The sequence below is a fragment of the Manis javanica genome, chromosome 7, assembly GCF_040802235.1.
Source record: "Manis javanica isolate MJ-LG chromosome 7, MJ_LKY, whole genome shotgun sequence".
Classification (NCBI taxonomy): domain Eukaryota; kingdom Metazoa; phylum Chordata; class Mammalia; order Pholidota; family Manidae; genus Manis; species Manis javanica.
This window is the reverse complement of record NC_133162.1, coordinates 73982924-74003889: the sequence shown is the minus strand read 5'-3', so window position 1 is coordinate 74003889 and position 20966 is coordinate 73982924. Positions and strand designations below refer to the sequence as shown.

The 20966-nt window shown below is 42.1% G+C and overlaps 1 long non-coding RNA gene across 1 annotated transcript in view; it reads right to left on the bottom strand.

The window, feature by feature from the left end:
* Nucleotides 1–20966, bottom strand: part of LOC140850587 (uncharacterized) — a 204334-nt gene that overhangs the window by 163312 nt on the left and 20056 nt on the right. Inside the window, exon 4 of the long non-coding RNA XR_012133529.1 lies at nucleotides 19739–19825. This is a non-coding gene — a long non-coding RNA (uncharacterized lncRNA). The remainder of the gene's footprint in view (nucleotides 1–19738; nucleotides 19826–20966) is intronic.

The following is a 20966-nucleotide window of genomic DNA, read 5'->3' as shown; positions in this document are numbered from 1 at the left end:
CCAATACAAAAGGAAAAACATTCGTATTATAGGGATACCAGAAGAGGAAGAAAGAGGAAAAGGGATAGAAAGTGTCTTTGAAGAAATAATTGCTGAAAACTTCCCCAAACTGGGGGAGGAAATAATCGAACAGACCATGGAATTATACAGAACCCCCAACAGAAAGGATCCAAGGAGGACAACACCAAGACACATAATAATTAAAATGGCAAGGATCAAGGACAAGGAAAGAGTTTTAAAGGCAGCTAGAGAGAAAAAGGTCACCTATAAAGGAAAACCAATCAGGCTAACATCAGACTTCTCAACAGAAACCCTACAGGCCAGAAGAGAATGGCATGATATACTTAATGCAATGAAACAGAAGGGCCTTGAACCAAGGATACTGTATCCAGCACGACTATCATTTAAATATGATGGTGGGATCAAACAATTCCCAGACAAGCAAAAGCTGAGGGAATTTGCTTCCCACAAACCACCTCTACAGGGCATCCTACAGGGACTGCTCTAGATGGGAGCACCCCTAAAAAGAGCACAGAACAAAACACACAACATATGAAGAAGGGAGGAGGAGGAATAAGAAGGGAGAGAAGAAAAGACTCTCCAGACAGTGTATATAACAGCTCAATAAGCGAGCTAAGTTAGGCAGTAAGATACTAAAGAAGCTAACCTTGAACCTTTGGTAACCACGAATCTAAAGCCTGCAATGGCAATAAGTACATATCTTTCAATAGTCACCCTAAATGTAAATGGACTTAATGCACCAATCAAAAGACATAGAGTAATAGAATGGATAAAAAAGCAAGACCCATCTATATGCTGCTTACAAGAAACTCACCTTAAACCCAAAGATAAGCATAGACTAAAAGTCAAGGGATGGAAAAACATATTTCAGGCAAACAACAGTGAGAAGAAAGCAGGGGTTGCAGTACTAATATCAGACAAAATAGACTTCAAAACAAAGAAAGTAACAAGAGATAAAGAAGGCCACTACATAATGATAAAGGGCTTAGTCCAACAAGAGGATATAACCATTCTAAATATATATGCACCCAATACAGGAGCACCAGCATACGTGAAGCAAATACTAACAGAACTAAAGAGGGAAATAGACTGCAATGCATTCATTGTAGGAGACTTCAACACACCACTCACCCCAAAGGATAGATCCACCGGGCAGAAAATAAGTAAAGACACACAGGCACTGAACAACACACTAGAACAGATGGACCTAATAGACATCTATAGAACTTTACATCCAAAAGCAACAGGATATACATTCTTCTCAAGTGCACATGGAACATTCTCCAGAATAGACCACATACTAGCTCACAAAAAGAGCCTCAGTAAATTCCACAATATTGAAATTCTACCAACCAATTTTTCAGACCACAAAGGTATGAAAGTAGAAATAAATTCTACAAAGAAAACAAAAAGGCTCACAAACACATGGAGGCTTAACAACATGCTACTAAATAATCAATGGATCAATGAACAAATCAAAATAGAGATCAAGGAATATATAGAAACAAATGACAACAACAACACTAAGCCCCAACTTCTGTGGGATGCAGCGAAAGCAGTCTTAAGAGGAAAGTATATAGCAATCCAGGCACACTTGAAGAAGGAAGAACAATCCCAAATGAATAGTCTAACATCACAATTATTAAAACTGGAAAAAGAAGAACAAATGAGGCCTAAAGTCAGCAGAAGGAGGGACATAATAAAGATCAGAGAAGAAATAAACAAAATTGAGAAGAATAAAACAATAGCAAAAATCAACGAAACCAAGAGCTGGTTCTTTGAGAAAATAAACAAAATAGATAAGCCTCTAGCCCAACTTATTAAGAGAAAAAGAGAGTCAACACAAATCAACATAATCAGAAATGAGAATGGAAAAATCACGACAGACTCCACAGAAATACAAAGAATTATTAAAGACTACTATGAAAACCTATATGCCAACAAGCTGGAAAACCTAGAAGAAATGGACAACTTCCTAGAAAAATACAACCTCCCAAGACTGACCAAGGAAGAAACACAAAAGTTAAACAAACCAATTACAAGCAAAGAAATTGAAACAGTAATCAAAAAACTACCCAAGAACAAAACCCCGGGGCCGGACGGATTTACCTCGGAATTTTATCAGACACACAGAGAAGACATAATACCCATTCTCCTTAAAGTGTTCCACAAAATAGAAGAAGAGGGAATACTCCCAAACTCATTCTATGAAGCCAACATCACCCTAATACCAAAACCAGGCAAAGACCCCACCAAAAAAGAAAATTACAGACCAATATCCCTGATGAACGTAGATGCAAAAATACTCAATAAAATATTAGCAAACAGAATTCAACAGTATATCAAAAGGATCATACACCATGACCAAGTGGGGTTCATCCCAGGGATGCAAGGATGGTACAACATTCGAAAATCCATCAACATCATCCACCACATCAACAAAAAGAAAGACAAAAACCACATGATCATCTCCATAGATGCTGAAAAAGCATTTGACAAAATTCAACATCCATTCATGATAAAAACTCTCAGCAAAATGGGAATAGAGGGCAAGTACCTCAACATAATAAAGGCCATATATGATAAACCCACAGCCAGCATTATACTGAACAGCGAGAAGCTGAAAGCATTTCCACTGAGATCGGGAACCAGACAGGGATGCCCACTCTCCCCACTGTTATTTAACATAGTACTGGAGGTCCTAGCCACGGCAATCAGACAAAACAAAGAAATACAAGGAATCCAGATTGGTAAAGAAGAAGTTAAACTGTCACTATTTGCAGATGATATGATACTGTACATAAAAAACCCTAAAGACTCCACTCCAAAACTACTAGAACTGATATCGGAATACAGCAAAGTTGCAGGATACAAAATCAACACACAGAAATCTGTAGCTTTCCTATACACTAACAACGAATCAATAGAAAGAGAAATCAGGAAAACAATTCCATTCACCATTGCATCAAAAAGAATAAAATACCTAGGAATAAACCTAACCAAGGAAGTGAAAGACTTATACTCTGAAAACTACAAGTCACTCTTAAGAGAAATTAAAGGGGACACTAATAAATGGAAACTCATCCCATGCTCATGGCTAGGAAGAATTAATATCGTCAAAATGGCCATCCTGCCGAAAGCAATATACAAATTTGATGCAATCCCTCTCAAATTACCAGCAACATTCTTCAATGAATTGGAACAAATAATTCAAAAATTCATATGGAAACACCAAAGACCCCGAATAGCCAAAGCAATCCTGAAAAAGAAGAATAAAGTAGGGGGGATCTCACTCCCCAACTTCAAGCTCTACTACAAAGCCATAGTAATCAAGACAATTTGGTACTGGCACAAGAACAGAGCCACAGACCAGTGGAACAGATTAGAGACCCCAGAAATTAACCCAAACATATATGGTCAATTAATATTTGATAAAGGAGCCATGGACATACAATGGCAAAATGACAGTCTCTTCAACAGATGGTGCTGGCAAAACTGGACAGCTACATGTAGGAGAATGAAACTGGACCATTGTCTAACCCCATATACAAAGGTAAACTCAAAATGGATCAAAGACCTGAATGTAAGTCACGAAACCATTAAACTCTTGGAAAAAAACATAGGCAAAAACCTCTTAGACATAAACATGAGTGATCTCTTCTTGAACATATCTCCCCGGGCAAGGAAAACAACAGCAAAAATGAGCAAGTGGGACTACATTAAGCTGAAAAGCTTCTGTACAGCGAAAGACACCATCAATAGAACAAAAAGGAACCCTACAGTATGGGAGAATATATTTGAAAATGACAGATCTGATAAAGGCTTGACGTCCAGAATATATAAAGAGCTCACACGCCTCAACAAACAAAAAACAAATAACCCAATTAAAAAATGGGCAGAGGAACTGAACAGACAGTTCTCCAAAAAAGAAATACAGATGGCCAAGAGACACATGAAAAGATGCTCCACATCGCTAATTATCAGAGAAATGCAAATTAAAACTACAATGAGGTATCACCTCACACCAGTAAGGATAGCTGCCATCCAAAAGACAAACAACAACAAATGTTGGCGAGGCTGTGGAGAAAGGGGAACCCTCCTACACTGCTGGTGGGAATGTAAATTAGTTCAACCATTGTGGAAAGCAGTATGGAGGTGCATCAAAATGCTCAAAACAGACCTACCATTAGACCCAGGAATTCCACTCCTAGGAATTTACCCTAAGAACGCAGCAATCAAGTTTGAGAAAGACAGATGCACTCCTATGTTTATCGCAGCACTATTTACAATAGCCAAGAATTGGAAGCAACCTAAATGTCCATCTGTAGATGAATGGATAAAGAAGATGTGGTACATATACACAATGGAATACTACTCAGCCATAAGAAGTGGAAAAATCCAACCATTTGCAGCAACATGGATGGAGCTGGAGAGTATTATGCTCAGTGAAATAAGCCAAGCGGAGAAAGAGAAATACCAAATGATTTCACTCATCTGAGGAGTATAGGAACAAAGGAAAAACTGAAGGAACAAAACAGCAGCAGAATTACAGAACCCAAAAATGGACTAACAGGTACCAAAGGGAAAGGAACTGGGGAGGATGGGTGGGCAGGGAGGGATAAGGGGGGGGAAGAAGAAGGGGGGTATTAAGATTAGCACGCATGGGGGGGGAGGGAGAAAGGGGAGGGTGGGCTGCACAACACAGAGAGGACAAGTAGTGACTCTACAACATTTTGCTAAGCTGATGGACAGTAACCGTAATGTGGTTGTTAGGGGGGACCTGATATAGGGGAGAACATAGTAAACATAGTATTCTTCAGGTAAGTGTAGATTAAACATTTAAAAAAAAAAAAAAAGAAAGAAAGAAAGAAAAGGGGGATTACTCCTTAACAGGATAAAACTATTGGTAAATCAAAGATCAACGCATGCTTTAAATATCCTTAATGTTGATCACTTAAAGGGTGTCAGATGATCAGCTATGGAGGTACTCTTTTCTGATAATATTCCTTTCTCTTAATTAAAAAAAAAAAAAAAAAAGCAGTTACTGTGTGCTGACCTCCAATGAGTTCTGCACAGTGGTATAGAGGGCATGTCAAAGTGTGGGCAAAGGGTCTGTTTGTTTCTACGCAGAAGATCAAGGCCTAGCTTGGATACCCAGAAAATGAACTAAGATACGATATGAGGAGGAGCTTCCGGCATCAGCACTCTCTGGAGGACTCGTGCCGGGGGATGATCATCAAAAAGCCTCCACAGGGATCCGGACGATGCTGCGGTTGTGGCTGCATCCAGCCCACCATCTCCTGGACTTGCCATAAGAAGGAGGAGGGAGATGTCTAGGCTGGCATGTGCATACAGTGAGACAACGAATTTGACTGGATATGTACTGTTGGAACTCAACCAGGAGTTGGGAGGGGTGCAAGTTGTAGCACCCCAAAATCTCATGACTATAGACTATCTATGGTTAAAAGAACATATGGGATGTGAACAGATCCCAGAAATGGGCTGCTTTAATTTGTCTGATGGTTCAAGTACAGTTGGAAAATATCCATCATATCATAGATAAATTTTCACAAATGCCTAGGGTGCCTAAATGGTTTTCTTGGCTTCACTGGAGATGGCTGGTAATTATAGATTTGCTTTGTCTATGTCACCGTATTCCTATTATGTCAATATGTGTGTGCAAATTAGTTAGTAGTTTAAAACCTATACATACTTAAGGTACTATACAAGAAGATATGTCAAAGAAATAATCAATCCTCCCAAGTTTCCTTCATATGCTACATCTATAGCTTTTCTTCTTCCTTCCTAATTACAAACTTTAAATAGAATTCGTGCCTCATATTGAATTTACCGAGTATCATAATTCCTCCAGGTGGTAAAGATACCTCGAGACAAGTGCTGGGCATAGAAGCCACAGGGCATAAATCTGCAAAGAAGTAAAAAGCTAACCTTTGCAAACAATATGGCTTCTCTCTCACTTACCAACTTTACATTTCCCTGTATGGCCCCGGAAGATGACTGGTTAGCCAGAGACGGGTAAGATTCCTCAAGGGAGGAACAACCTAAGACAGGCACAGTCGCAGGGGGGCCATCAGGTGAGAATTTGGGGATCAACAGAGGTGAGGCTCAGAACCTCACCCCCCCTGCTTTGAGAGAAATCTTCTGCATCCGTGGATGTCTTGCTGCCCTTGTCTAGCCTGGATTAATACTTAGTCCATAGGCACACACCTGATCATCTGATCATCTACATTTGCCTTCTTACAGCACTAAACTATGTTTTCTACCTTTATCTTGCATCTACCTACCACTTCAGCATTTTATTAAAAATAAAAATAATAATAATAATAGGAGAAATGTGGGATCAACATATAAATCAAGTACAAAAATCAAATGAATATTCATATTTGACCTGATGGTTTATAGGTCATATTGCATGATCAAAACCGAAAGTTTCTGTGATGACTGCCCTTGTACTGTTCACCATGTAAGAATTTATTCACTCTGTAAGAATTCGTTCACCATGTAAGAACTTGTTCGTTATGCTTCAGAAGATTGGAGACTGACGAGAATTAGGCTTGAGATGGATTAATGATTGTACATTGAGCATTGACCCCCCTATACTGAATTTTATTGTTGTTAACAACCATTTGATCAATAAATATGAGAGATGCCCTCTCAAAAAAAAAAAAAAAAAAAAAAAAAAAAAATACTGGAAAGCATGCCTGATACAGCACTAAGTGATAAAAGGTTCTAAATCATGCAAAGTAAGATTACCTTTTTCTGTTTTAAAATTGTATGGAAAAGACACTGGAAGGATATAGTCTTTTAAAATGTTGATGGGGATGTGCAACTGGTAGATCACTTTTTTTTTCCTTTATAGTCTTCTGTGTTTTTCTCCCTGATTTTCTGCCATGACCATAATTCTACAACCAGAAAAAAATTAGTAAAAGTAAAGTAGCTTGTGGAGATGGCTGGTAATTACAGGTCTGCTTTGGTTATGTAACTGTACTCCTATTATGTTAATGTGTGTGTACAATTTAATTAGTAGTTTAAAACCTATACATGCTAAAGTTACTCTACAAGAAGATATGTCAAAGAAATAATCAATCTTCCCATGCTTTCTTCCGCCTGCTACTTCTATAGCTTTTCTTCTTCCTTCCTAAATACAACCCTTAAATAGAATTCGTGCCTCATATCGAATTTACCGAGTATCATAATTCTTCCAAGTGGTAAAGACACCTCAAGACAAATGCTGGGCATAGAAGCCACAGGGCATAAATATGCAAAGAAGTAAAAAGCTAACCTTTTCAAACAATAAGGCTTCTCTCTCACTTACCACCTTTACATTTCCCTGTATGGCCCTGGAAGATGACTGGTTAGCCAGAGACGGGTAAGATTCCTCAAGGGAGGAACAACCTAAGACAGGCACAGTCGCAGGGGGGCCATCAGGTGAGAAAATGGGGATCAACAGAGGTGAGGCTTAGAACCCCCCCACCCCCCGTTCTGAGAGAAATCTGCATACGTGGATGTTTTATTGCCCTTGTCTAGCTTGGATTAACACATAGTCTACAGGCACACACCTGATCATCTACATTTGCTCTCTTACAACACTAAACTATGTTTTCTACCTTTATCTTGTATCTACCTACCACTTCAGCATTTTATTAAAAATAATAATAATAAAGAGAGAAATGTGGTATCCACATATAAATCAAGTATAAAAATCAAATGAGCATTCATATTTGAACTGACTGTTTATGGTTCATAATGCATGAGCAAAACCGAAAGCTTCTGTGATGACTGCCCTTGTGATGTTCACCATGTAACTTATTCACTATGTAAGAATTTGTTCTCCATGTAAGAACTTGTTCGTTATGCTTCAGAAGAATGGAAACTGACGAAAATTAGGCTTGGGGTGGATTAATGATAGTGCATTGAGCATTGACCCCCCCATACAGAATTTTATTATTGTTAACAATCATTTGATCAATAAATATGAGAGATGCCCTCACAAAAATATATATATATATATATATACACACTTCCAATTGTAAAATAAATAAGTAACCAGGATGTAATGTATAGCATAAAGAATATAGTCAAAATATTGTAACAACTTGGTATGGTGATAGCTGGTACCTAGAATTATCATGTATATAAATGTTGAATCACTGTGTTGTACACCTGAAACTAATGTAATACTCTGTGTCTACTACCCTTCAATAAAAAATAATTTAAAAAAAAAAAAAAAAAAAAAAAATAATCGGAATAGGGGGGCGGAGCCAGGATGGCGGTGTGAGTAGAGCAGTGGAAATCTCCTCCCAAAAACACATAGAGCTATGAAAATATAACAAAGAAAAATCTTCCTAAAATAGAGACCACAGGACACAGGACAACATCCAGACCACATCCATACCTGCAAGGAACCAGCGCCTTGCGAAGGGGGTAAGATACAAGCCCCGGCCCGGCGGGACCCGAGCGCCCCTCCCCCCGGCTCCCGGCGGGTGGAGAGAAACCGGAGCGGTTTTTTTTTTTTTTTGGCGAGCGCTTTTTGGAATCCTTAGAGGGACGGGCCCCCATTGCTGGGGAGGTAGGGTGGCGGGACCGGTGAGCAGGTGCCTGGGAACGGCGCTGGAGGACAAAGAACACCCCGTGTTTCTCCCTGCGGGACCGGTGGGCGGGTGCCTGAGACCGGTGCCTGAGGACGGAGGAGGTCGCGCATTTTTCCCCTTTTTTTTTTTTTTTTTTTTTTCTCTTTTTGGTGAGCGCTTTTTGGAAGCCTTGAAGGGACGGGGACCCCAGTGCTAGGGAGGCAGGGTGGTGGGACTGGTGAGCAGGTGCCTGGGACCGGCGCCTGAGGACAAAGAATATCCCACGTTTTTCCCTGCGGGACCGGTGGGCGGGTGCCTGAGACCGGCACTTGAGGACAGAGGAAATCGCGCGTTTTTCCCATTTTTTTTTCTCTTTTCTGCGAGTGCTTTTTGGAAGCCTAAAAGGGACAGGGACCCCGGTGCTAGGGAGGCAGGGCGGCGGGACTGGTGAGCGAGTGCCTGGGACCGGCACCTGAGGACAAAGAATATCCCGCGTTTTTCCCTGTGGGATCGGTGGGTGGGTGCCTGAGACCGGCACCTGAGGACGGAAGAAATCGCGCATTTTTCCCCTTTTTTTCTCTCTTTTTGGCGAGTGCTTTTTGGAAGCCTTGAAGGGACAGGGACCCCGGTGCTAGGGAGGCAGGGCGGCGGGACTGGTGAGCGGGTGCCTGGGACCAGTGCCTGAGGACAAAGAATATCGAGCGTTCCTTCCCTGCGGGACCGGTGGGTGGGTGCTTTTTGGAAGCCTTGAAAGGACAGGGACCCTGGTGCTAGGGAGACAGGGCAGCAGGACCAGTGAGCGGGTGCCTGGGACCGGCACCTGAGGACAAAAAAAAAAAAAAAAAAAAAAAATCGCCTGTTTTTTCCTTTTTGTTGCTGTTGTTGTTTTGGTTTGGAGAGTGCTTTTTGGAAGTCTTAAAGGGGCAGGACAGGTCACTTAGACCAGACGCAGGGAATCTGGGGATCTCTGGACACTCTAACCCCCTGGGCAGCAGGGAGCACAGAGGCCCCTTACGGAGATAAATAGTCTCCTGGCTGCTCCCCCTCCAACGGGGCTCCACTATTTTGGAGGAACAGCCCCAGCCAGGCCAAGCCCACAGCAACAGCGGAGATAAACCCCAAAGCAACTGGGCAGGAAGCAGAAGCCCTGTCTGCGCACAGCTGCCCAGCACAAGCCACTAGAGGTCGCTATTCTCCCAGGAAAAGGCTACAAACCAACAAGAAGGGAAGCTCTTCCAGCGGTCACTTGTACCAGCTCTGCAAACTATCTCTATCACCATGAAAAGGCAAAACTACAGGCAGACAAAGATCACAGAGACAACACCTGAGAAGGAGACAGACCTAACTAGTCCTCCTGAAAAAGAATTCAAAATAAAAATCATGAACATGCTGACAGAGATGCAGAAAAAAATGCAAGACCAATGGGATGAGATGCAGAGAAAAATGCAAGAGCAGTGGGATGAAGTCCGGAAGGAGATCACAGATGTCAGGAAAGAGATCACAGAAGTGAAACAATCCCTGGAAGGATTTATAAGCAGAATGGATAAGATGCAAGAGGCCATTGAAGGAATAGAAGCCAGAGAACAGGAACGTATAGAAGCTGACATAGAGAGAGATAAAAGGATCTCCAGGAATGAAACAACACTAAGAGAAATATGTGACCAATACAAAAGGAAAAACATTCGTATTATAGGGATACCAGAAGAGGAAGAAAGAGGAAAAGGGATAGAAAGTGTCTTTGAAGAAATAATTGCTGAAAACTTCCCCAAACTGGGGGAGGAAATAATCGAACAGACCATGGAATTATACAGAACCCCCAACAGAAAGGATCCAAGGAGGACAACACCAAGACACATAATAATTAAAATGGCAAGGATCAAGGACAAGGAAAGAGTTTTAAAGGCAGCTAGAGAGAAAAAGGTCACCTATAAAGGAAAACCAATCAGGCTAACATCAGACTTCTCAACAGAAACCCTACAGGCCAGAAGAGAATGGCATGATATACTTAATGCAATGAAACAGAAGGGCCTTGAACCAAGGATACTGTATCCAGCACGACTATCATTTAAATATGATGGTGGGATCAAACAATTCCCAGACAAGCAAAAGCTGAGGGAATTTGCTTCCCACAAACCACCTCTACAGGGCATCCTACAGGGACTGCTCTAGATGGGAGCACCCCTAAAAAGAGCACAGAACAAAACACACAACATATGAAGAATGGAGGAGGAGGAATAAGAAGGGAGAGAAGAAAAGACTCTCCAGACAGTGTATATAACAGCTCAATAAGCGAGCTAAGTTAGGCAGTAAGATACTAAAGAAGCTAACCTTGAACCTTTGGTAACCACGAATCTAAAGCCTGCAATGGCAATAAGTACATATCTTTCAATAGTCACCCTAAATGTAAATGGACTTAATGCACCGATCAAAAGACATAGAGTAATAGAATGGATAAAAAAGCAAGACCCATCTATATGCTGCTTACAAGAAACTCACCTTAAACCCAAAGATAAGCATAGACTAAAAGTCAAGGGATGGAAAAACATATTTCAGGCAAACAACAGTGAGAAGAAAGCAGGGGTTGCAGTACTAATATCAGACAAAATAGACTTCAAAACAAAGAAAGTAACAAGAGATAAAGAAGGCCACTACATAATGATAAAGGGTTCAGTCCAACAAGAGGATATAACCATTCTAAATATATATGCACCCAATACAGGAGCACCAGCATATGTGAAGCAAATACTAACAGAACTAAAGAGGGAAATAGACTGCAATGCATTCATTGTAGGAGACTTCAACACACCACTCACCCCAAAGGATAGATCCACCGGGCAGAAAATAAGTAAAGACACACAGGCACTGAACAACACACTAGAACAGATGGACCTAATAGACATCTATAGAACTTTACATCCAAAAGCAACAGGATATACATTCTTCTCAAGTGCACATGGAACATTCTCCAGAATAGACCACATACTAGCTCACAAAAAGAGCCTCAGTGATTTCCACAATATTGAAATTCTACCAACCAATTTTTCAGACCACAAAGGTATGAAAGTAGAAATAAATTCTACAAAGAAAACAAAAAGGCTCACAAACACATGGAGGCTTAACAACATGCTACTAAATAATCAATGGATCAATGAACAAATCAAAATAGAGATCAAGGAATATACAGAAACAAATGACAACAACAACACTAAGCCCCAACTTCTGTGGGATGCAGCGAAAGCAGTCTTAAGAGGAAAGTATATAGCAATCCAGGCACACTTGAAGAAGGAAGAACAATCCCAAATGAATAGTCTAACATCACAATTATTAAAACTGGAAAAAGAAGAACAAATGAGGCCTAAAGTCAGCAAAAGGAGGGACATAATAAAGATCAGAGAAGAAATAAACAAAATTGAGAAGAATAAAACAATAGCAAAAATCAACGAAACCAAGAGCTGGTTCTTTGAGAAAATAAACAAAATAGATAAGCCTCTAGCCCAACTTATTAAGAGAAAAAGAGAGTCAACACAAATCAACATAATCAGAAATGAGAATGGAAAAATCACGACAGACTCCACAGAAATACAAAGAATTATTAAAGACTACTATGAAAACCTATATGCCAACAAGCTGGAAAACCTAGAAGAAATGGACAACTTCCTAGAAAAATACAACCTCCCAAGACTGACCAAGGAAGAAACACAAAAGTTAAACAAACCAATTACAACCAAAGAAATGGAAACAGTAATCAAAAAACTACCCAAGAACAAAACCCCGGGGCCGGACGGATTTACCTCGGAATTTTATCAGACACACAGAGAAGACATAATACCCATTCTCCTTAAAGTGTTCCACAAAATAGAAGAAGAGGGAATACTCCCAAACTCATTCTATGAAGCCAACATCACCCTAATACCAAAACCAGGAAAAGACCCCACCAAAAAAGAAAATTACAGACCAATATCCCTGATGAATGTAGATGCAAAAATACTCAATAAAATATTAGCAAACAGAATTCAACAGTATATCAAAAGGATCATACACCATGACCAAGTGGGGTTCATCCCAGGGATGCAAGGATGGTACAACATTCGAAAATCCATCAACATCATCCACCACATCAACAAAAAGAAAGACAAAAACCACATGATCATCTCCATAGATGCTGAAAAAGCATTTGACAAAATTCAACATCCATTCATGATAAAAACTCTCAGCAAAATGGGAATAGAGGGCAAGTACCTCAACATAATAAAGGCCATATATGATAAACCCACAGCCAGCATTATACTGAACAGCGAGAAACTGAAAGCATTTCCACTGAGATCGGGAACCAGACAGGGATGCCCACTCTCCCCACTGTTATTTAACATAGTACTGGAGGTCCTAGCCACGGCAATCAGACAAAACAAAGAAATACAAGGAATCCAGATTGGTAAAGAAGAAGTTAAACTGTCACTATTTGCAGATGATATGATACTGTACATAAAAAACCCTAAAGACTCCACTCCAAAACTACTAGAACTGATATCAGAATACAGCAAAGTTGCAGGATACAAAATTAACACACAGAAATCTGTAGCTTTCCTATACACTAACAACGAATCAATAGAAAGAGAAATCAGGAAAACAATTCCATTCACCATTGCATCAAAAAGAATAAAATACCTAGGAATAAACCTAACCAAGGAAGTGAAAGACTTATACTCTGAAAACTACAAGTCACTCTTAAGAGAAATTAAAGGGGACACTAATAAATGGAAACTCATCCCATGCTCATGGCTAGGAAGAATTAATATCGTCAAAATGGCCATCATGCCCAAAGCAATATACAGATTTGATGCAATCCCTCTCAAATTACCAGCAACATTCTTCAATGAATTGGAACAAATAATTCAAAAATTCATATGGAAACACCAAAGACCCCGAATAGCCAAAGCAATCCTGAAAAAGAAGAATAAAGTAGGGGGGATCTCACTCCCCAACTTCAAGCTCTACTACAAAGCCATAGTAATCAAGACAATTTGGTACTGGCACAAGAACAGAGCCACAGACCAGTGGAACAGATTAGAGACCCCAGAAATTAACCCAAACATATATGGTCAATTAATATTTGATAAAGAAGCCATGGACATACAATGGCAAAATGACAGTCTCTTCAACAGATGGTGCTGGCAAAACTGGACAGCTACATGTAGGAGAATGAAACTGGACCATTGTCTAACCCCATATACAAAGGTAAACTCAAAATGGATCAAAGACCTGAATGTAAGGCATGAAACCATTAAACTCTTGGAAAAAAACATAGGCAAAAACCTCTTAGACATAAACATGAGTGATCTCTTCTTGAACATATCTCCCCGGGCAAGGAAAACAACAGCAAAAATGAGCAAGTGGGACTACATTAAGCTGAAAAGCTTCTGTACAGCGAAAGACACCATCAATAGAACAAAAAGGAACCCTACAGTATGGGAGAATATATTTGAAAATGACAGATCCGATAAAGGCTTGACGTCCAGAATATATAAAGAGCTCACACGCCTCAACAAACAAAAAACAAATAACCCAATTAAAAAATGGGCAGAGGAACTGAACAGACAGTTCTCCAAAAAAGAAATACAGATGGCCAAGAGACACATGAAAAGATGCTCCACATCGCTAATTATCAGAGAAATGCAAATTAAAACTACAATGAGGTATCACCTCACACCAGTAAGGATAGCTGCCATCCAAAAGACAAACAACAACAAATGTTGGCGAGGCTGTGGAGAAAGGGGAACCCTCCTACACTGCTGGTGGGAATGTAAATTAGTTCAACCATTGTGGAAAGCAGTTTGGAGGTTCATCAAAATGCTCAAAACAGACCTACCTTTTGACCCAGGAATCCCACTCTTAGGAATTTACCCTAAGAACGCAGCAATCAAGTTTGAGAAAGACAGATGCACCCCTAGTTTATCGCAGCACTATTTACAATAGCCAAGAATTGGAAGCAACCTAAATGTCCATCGGTAGATGAATGGATAAAGAAGATGTGGTACATATACACAATGGAATACTACTCAGCCATAAGAAGTGGAAAAATCCAACCATTTGCAGCAACATGGATGGAGCTGGAGAGTATTATGCTCAGTGAAATAAGCCAAGCGGAGAAAGAGAAATACCAAATGATGTCACTCATCTGAGGAGTATAGGAACAAAGGAAAAACTGAAGGAACAAAACAGCAGTGAAGTTACAGAACCCAAAAATGGACTAACAGGTACCAAAGGGAAAGGAACTGGGGAGGATGGGTGGGCAGGGAGGGATAAGGGGGGGGGAAGAAAAAGGGGATTATTAAGATTAGCATGCATGGGGGGGGAGGGAGCAAGGGGAGGGTGGGCTGCACAACACAGAGAGGACAAGTAGTGACTCTACAACATTTTGCTAAGCTGATGGACAGTAACCGTAATGTGGTTGTTAGGGGGGACCTGATATAGGGGAGAGCATAGTAAACATAGTATTCTTCATGTAAGTGTAGATTAAAAATTTAAAAAAAAAAAAAAAAAGAAAGAAAGAAAGAAAGAAGGAAAAGGGGGATTACTCCTTAACAGGATAAAACTATTGGTAAATCAAAGATCAACGCATGCTTTAAATATCCTTAATGTTGATCACTTAAAGGGTGTCAGATGATCAGCTATGGAGGTACTCTTTTCTGATAATATTCCTTTCTCTTAATTTAAAAAAAAAAAAAAAAGCAGTTACTGTGTGCTGACCTCCAATGAGTTCTGCACAGTGGTATAGAGGGCATGTCAAAGTGTGGGCAAAGGGTCTGTTTGTTTCTATGCAGGAGATCAAGGCCTAGCTTGGATACCCAGAAAATGAACTAAGATACAATATGAGGAGGAGCTTCCGGCATCAGCACTCTCTGGAGGACTTGTGCCGGGGGATGATCATCAAAAAGCCTCCACAGGGATCCGGACGATGCTGCGGTTGTGGCTGCATCCAGCCCACCATCTCCTGGACTTGCCATAAGAATGAGGAGGGAGATGTCTAGGCTGGCATGTGCATACAGTGAGACAACGAATTTGACCGGATCTGTACTGTTGGAACTCAACCAGGAGTTGGGAGGGGTGCAAGTTGTAGCACTCCAAAATCTCATGACTATAGACTATCTATGGTTAAAAGAACATATGGGATGTGAACAGATCCCAGAAATGGGCTGCTTTAATTTGTCTGATGGTTCAAGTACAGTTGGACAATATCCATCATATCATAGATAAATTTTCACAAATGCCTAGGGTGCCTAAATGGTTTTCTTGGCTTCACTGGAGATGGATGGTAATTATAGATTTGCTTTGTTTATGTCACCGTATTCCTATTATGTTAATATGTGTGCAAATTAGTTAGTAGTTTAAAACCTATACATACTTAAGGTACTATACAAGAAGATATGTCAAAGAAATAATCAATCCTCCCAAGTTTCCTTCGTATGCTACATCTATAGCTTTTCTTCTTCCTTCCTAATTACAACCCTTAAATAGAATTCGTGCCTCATATCGAATTTACCGAGTATCATAATTCCTCCAGGTGGTAAAGATACCTTGAGACAAGTGCTGGGCATAGAAGCCACAGGGCATAAATCTGCAAAGAAGTAAAAAGCTAACCTTTGCAAACAATATGGCTTCTCTCTCACTTACCAACTTTACATTTCCCTGTATGGCCCCGGAAGATGACTGGTTAGCCAGAGACGGGTAAGATTCCTCAAGGGAGGAACAACCTAAGACAGGCACAGTCGCAGGGGGGCCATCAGGTGAGAATTTGGGGATCAACAGAGGTGAGGCTCAGAACCTCACCCCCCCTGCTTTGAGAGAAATCTTCTGCATCCGTGGATGTCTTGATGCCCTTGTCTAGCCTGGATTAATACTTAGTCCATAGGCACACACCTGATCATCTGATCATCTACATTTGCCTTCTTACAGCACTAAACTATGTTTTCTACCTTTATCTTGCATCTACCTACCACTTCAGAATTTTATTAAAAATAAAAATAATAATAATAGTAGGAGAAATGGGGGATCAACATATAGATCAAGTACAAAAATCAAACGAATATTCATATTTGACCTGATTGTTTATAGGTCATATTGCATGATCAAAACCGAAAGTTTCTGTGATGACTGCCCTTGTACTGTTCACCATGTAAGAATTTATTCACTATGTAAGAATTCGTTCACCATGTAAGAACTTGTTCGTTATGCTTCAGAAGATTGGAGACTGACGAGAATTAGGCTTGAGATGGATTAATGATTGTACATTGAGCGTTGACCCCCCTATACTGAATTTTATTGTTGTTAACAACCATTTGATCAATAAATATGAGAGATGCCCTCTCAAAAAAATAAAAAATAAAATAAAAAATAAAATAAAAAAAATAATCTGAATAAAGCTTGCTCAGGAAAAGCTGGAGCATTCCAGCAAGACAGCTGGGCCAGATTGCCTTCTGCTTGGATGGGGGAGAGGGGGCAGCTGGCAGCTTCATAAAGTGAGCACCTCAAGGCCAAAACCACCAAATGTAAGGAAAGGAACGTTGTTGCCCTGGCCACTCAGATATACCCATGATCAGCCTAAACACAGACACCCATCCAGCTCACATGTCTTCTTACCTGTGCACATGAGCACAAGAGACACAAATGCAGATGCACAAAAATGCACAGAGAACTGCGTGCAATCACATCACGGCACTGAGATGCACGAACACATATCTTTGCTCACCTAGACACAGCACAAATCCAGTACACCCACACAACCCTCAGAAGTAAATAAGCCAGGGCTGCTCCATTGACTTCAGTGCCATCTCATGTACGAGGCCTGGCTGGCCTGTGAGTCAGGTGGGGGGTGTGGCAGAAGGCAGTCAGAGTCCCAGCAGACCCCACAGAGATATCTCTGGGCAAAGCAGAAACACGTAATCCTCTGGCATGAAATGGTGATGTCATGGTGCCTGGAGAGGTTGTGGAACACCAGAGAAAATAAGGCCGTGCAGTCCCTCCTTTCCTTCCTCACCCCATTCTGGCATTTCCACAGTACAGAACACTGTCTTGGGGTCCCCACGGAGGGGCCCAGCCTGACCCATTTCTGAAAAGCAGCCACCATTAACACATGCAGAGGGACATGTGGTGGCCCAGCCTGTCCAGGTGGAAAGACAAGACGCTGCTTGGTGACCTCCAGTGCCCCTCACTTAACAGTAATTTTACAAAGTGTTCATTTAAAGTTTTGATATCATGATTCTCAGACATGAACACATTTTGTAGGATGTTGCTGGTGTGGTGTACGTGTGCTATCTTTCTCTGCCCCAAGGACCTACTCTCTTTCTGGTTGGTAAGAACAACTGCATGCCTTGAGGAAGGGCCGCGTGGGCACATGGCCATGACTGGACCCCCTCCCCAGCTCTGGAACCAGGGATGGCAGAGCGGGCCCAGCTGGCTGACCAGAGTCCCGCTCTGAGGCTTTGTCTTGCGACTGGAGGGTGATGCTATCCTCCCCCTAGACTCCCTGGTGTGGAGGACACAAGCCCCGTCATCTGCTGGCACTCTCCCCCTCCCACTCCAGGGAGAGGGTCAGTCAGGGAAAACATAGCATGGAGTACAGACATGGACATGGGGTAACCAGCTTGAGTTGAGTGCAGATCAACACAGACAAATCACGTCCATAAGACCAGCTCGATTAAACTCAAATCTCATTATCACATTTCCCATGGACAGTGTAACCTCTCAGCAGCAGCTGTGCGCACTGTGCAGAAACGGGGGTTGCAGGCACTGGGGAAATTCCTTGACAGGAGAAGCTAATGCCAAGAAGGCAAAAGGGCAGATGCTCAGAGAAGGTCAGCTCCCAGGGGCACTGATGTAGGCAGCGACTGTTTCTCCTGCCCAGTGACAGCCAGCCCCTCTGGGGGGCAGCTGGGTCCCACTGCATCTTCGGGGCCTGCCTCATGCTCGGGGGGCCTGTCTGGCAGACGTGGGCACTCACTCACATGGCAAGCAAGCCCTGCCACCCACTCGGCCTAAAGGACTTGGCTCTGTGGGAACATTTCTCACTTTCTATTTCAGAAGAAGATGCTTTCTACCAGACATGTTTTTAAACTAAATGATGATAGGTCAGTGACATAATGGATGACATCCCCCCTCCACAGTACAGAATAAGCATGAATTTTTGTGTACATCTGTATTTCTAGATGTCTAATTCAAAATAAATCAAAACTAAGTGTTCTCAGCTTAATGTAATGTAATCACTGTAATAGATTGCTTTCCTCAAATCAATTATCATCAAGCTTCATAGGATTCCTTGCCTTTATCATAAATGGCAAGAGTGAGTATGAATGACACTATTTCTCTTTTGAAAATGATGCTGGATTATAGCAAAGCACGCTGAGATCCTTTCTATTTACCTGAAATAACTTGATGAGGCAGAATCAATTTTCTTCAAAACGAGCCTGGAAAATCAATAACGACCATACACACACACTCACACTCTCACATTCACACACTCATATACACTGACGTTCACACACACACACACATACACACTCACACACACACAGCCCCATGCTAGCTCCCATGGGGAAATTAAAAATTAATAAAATGCAGGAGGCCACTCACTGCTGGAAGAGCTAAGGCACACCCATAAATAATTCTGTGACAAGGCAGTCTGAGAGGTCAGAGCATTTTACAGAGGATGTGGTGGGGTGGAAAATAAGGACATTCTCAGTCGTAGAGACTGAAGTGTAGGTGGTGTGTAAGGAGGTGGGGTGGGTCCCTGAGCTGCACACTCAGAAATCTGAAGGCCATTTCATAGGCAAAGAACCAGCAAAGGACAAGAGCCAAAGAGTGACACCCTCATGTACATGTCCCATTGAGGACATGCCAGTGGTGACATGGAAAGTAGATCAAATTGAGTAAGACTGGGGATATCGAGGGTGTGGCTGAAGCCATCAAGCTGCAAAGGTGAGGCTAAATGGGCAGCATCGGGTTTTCTCTTAGGCCGGCAGATAGAGTGCAAAGAGTCAAAATCTCTACCAACACAGTGCCAGTAACAGAACAGAAGGAGCCTAGGTGTCCCCAAGAAATCGCTCAAGAGAGAAAGGGAACAGTCTTCTTACCCTGCTGGGAAGTCCCAGTGGCAGGAAGAAAATGGAGACTGTAATCTGTAGTTCTTCTTTATTGCATTATATTCTCAGCAAAAGAACCTGTAAACCCAGAAGAAAGAAAAGCTGCTAAACCCAAGGCAAGGAAGACAGGATGCTGTGCGTGCCCTGGCTGCATGGAAAGCTACCTACTCTAAGCCTGTGGGCTTTAGAGCCAAAGCCCAGTCTGGTTTTACCCCTGTCCAAGGAGCAGACTGGGTGATTCTGCTGTGGCAGGACCATGTCTTTACCTATAGCAAAGGCAGGACCATGCCTTTACCTATAGCAAACCTTTGGCTAACCTTCTCCTTGCTTCCTTCTCTGTGCTTCCTGCTTGGATTTTAATCCCTGGGAGTTCTTCACAAACACTTGCTGCCATGCTGGTGTCCCTGGGACTCCACTGTCATTTAACGGTAACCACAACCTCATACTGTGGTCAAATTATTTCCTTTAAGGGATGAGGTCATTCGATGGGACTATCCACAGGGTATTTAATGCACCATCTATTTATAACAATCCTCCTGCCAGTGCTTTTTGACCATTGAAATCACTACAGAGGAGCCAACGGCCCCAAGACTACAATCCAGAGTGTGGCTGAATGGCCAAGGGGAGCTGTGAGAGGAGGGGGCAAAGGGCAAGTCCAAGGGGCCCAGGAGTGTCAGTCCCAGGTCAGGATCAGCCATGTGTGCTGCATCCCCCCAGCCCCTCTGTGTGTCAGAGCTCTGCAGTCACAGTGCTGACTGTTTCAAAACCAACGTCTGCATCAGCCATTCAGCTGGCAGAAAGAATCCCACAGGTTGAAAGCATGCTGGAGAAAAGAGGTCTCAGGAGCATGGAGGCCAGAGCAGCCAGGGGTTGGAAGAGAATCAGGTGGTGTGGGGAGCTTGGCCTGGGGAGGTACACACAGCAGAAGGAGACTCAAGACAGAAATGGCCTTGACAACCTTGACAAGGGGCCCTGGAGTTTCTATCGTGGGCTCTCCGGGGCCAGGGACCTGCTTCCCTGCCACGTCAGGGAGCTTCACCATTCACTGCGCACCCTGCCTGCAGGGCCGCTGGCTGCACGGGACCCTCCTGGCAGGAAGAATCGGGCTCCAGTACGTGAATGTCATTCACTCAGCCTGTTCACACAAGTGCATCACTGGAGGCCCCAGAAACTCATCAGCAGAGCCTCCAGCTCAGCTTGACATCATGTGTCATCATGC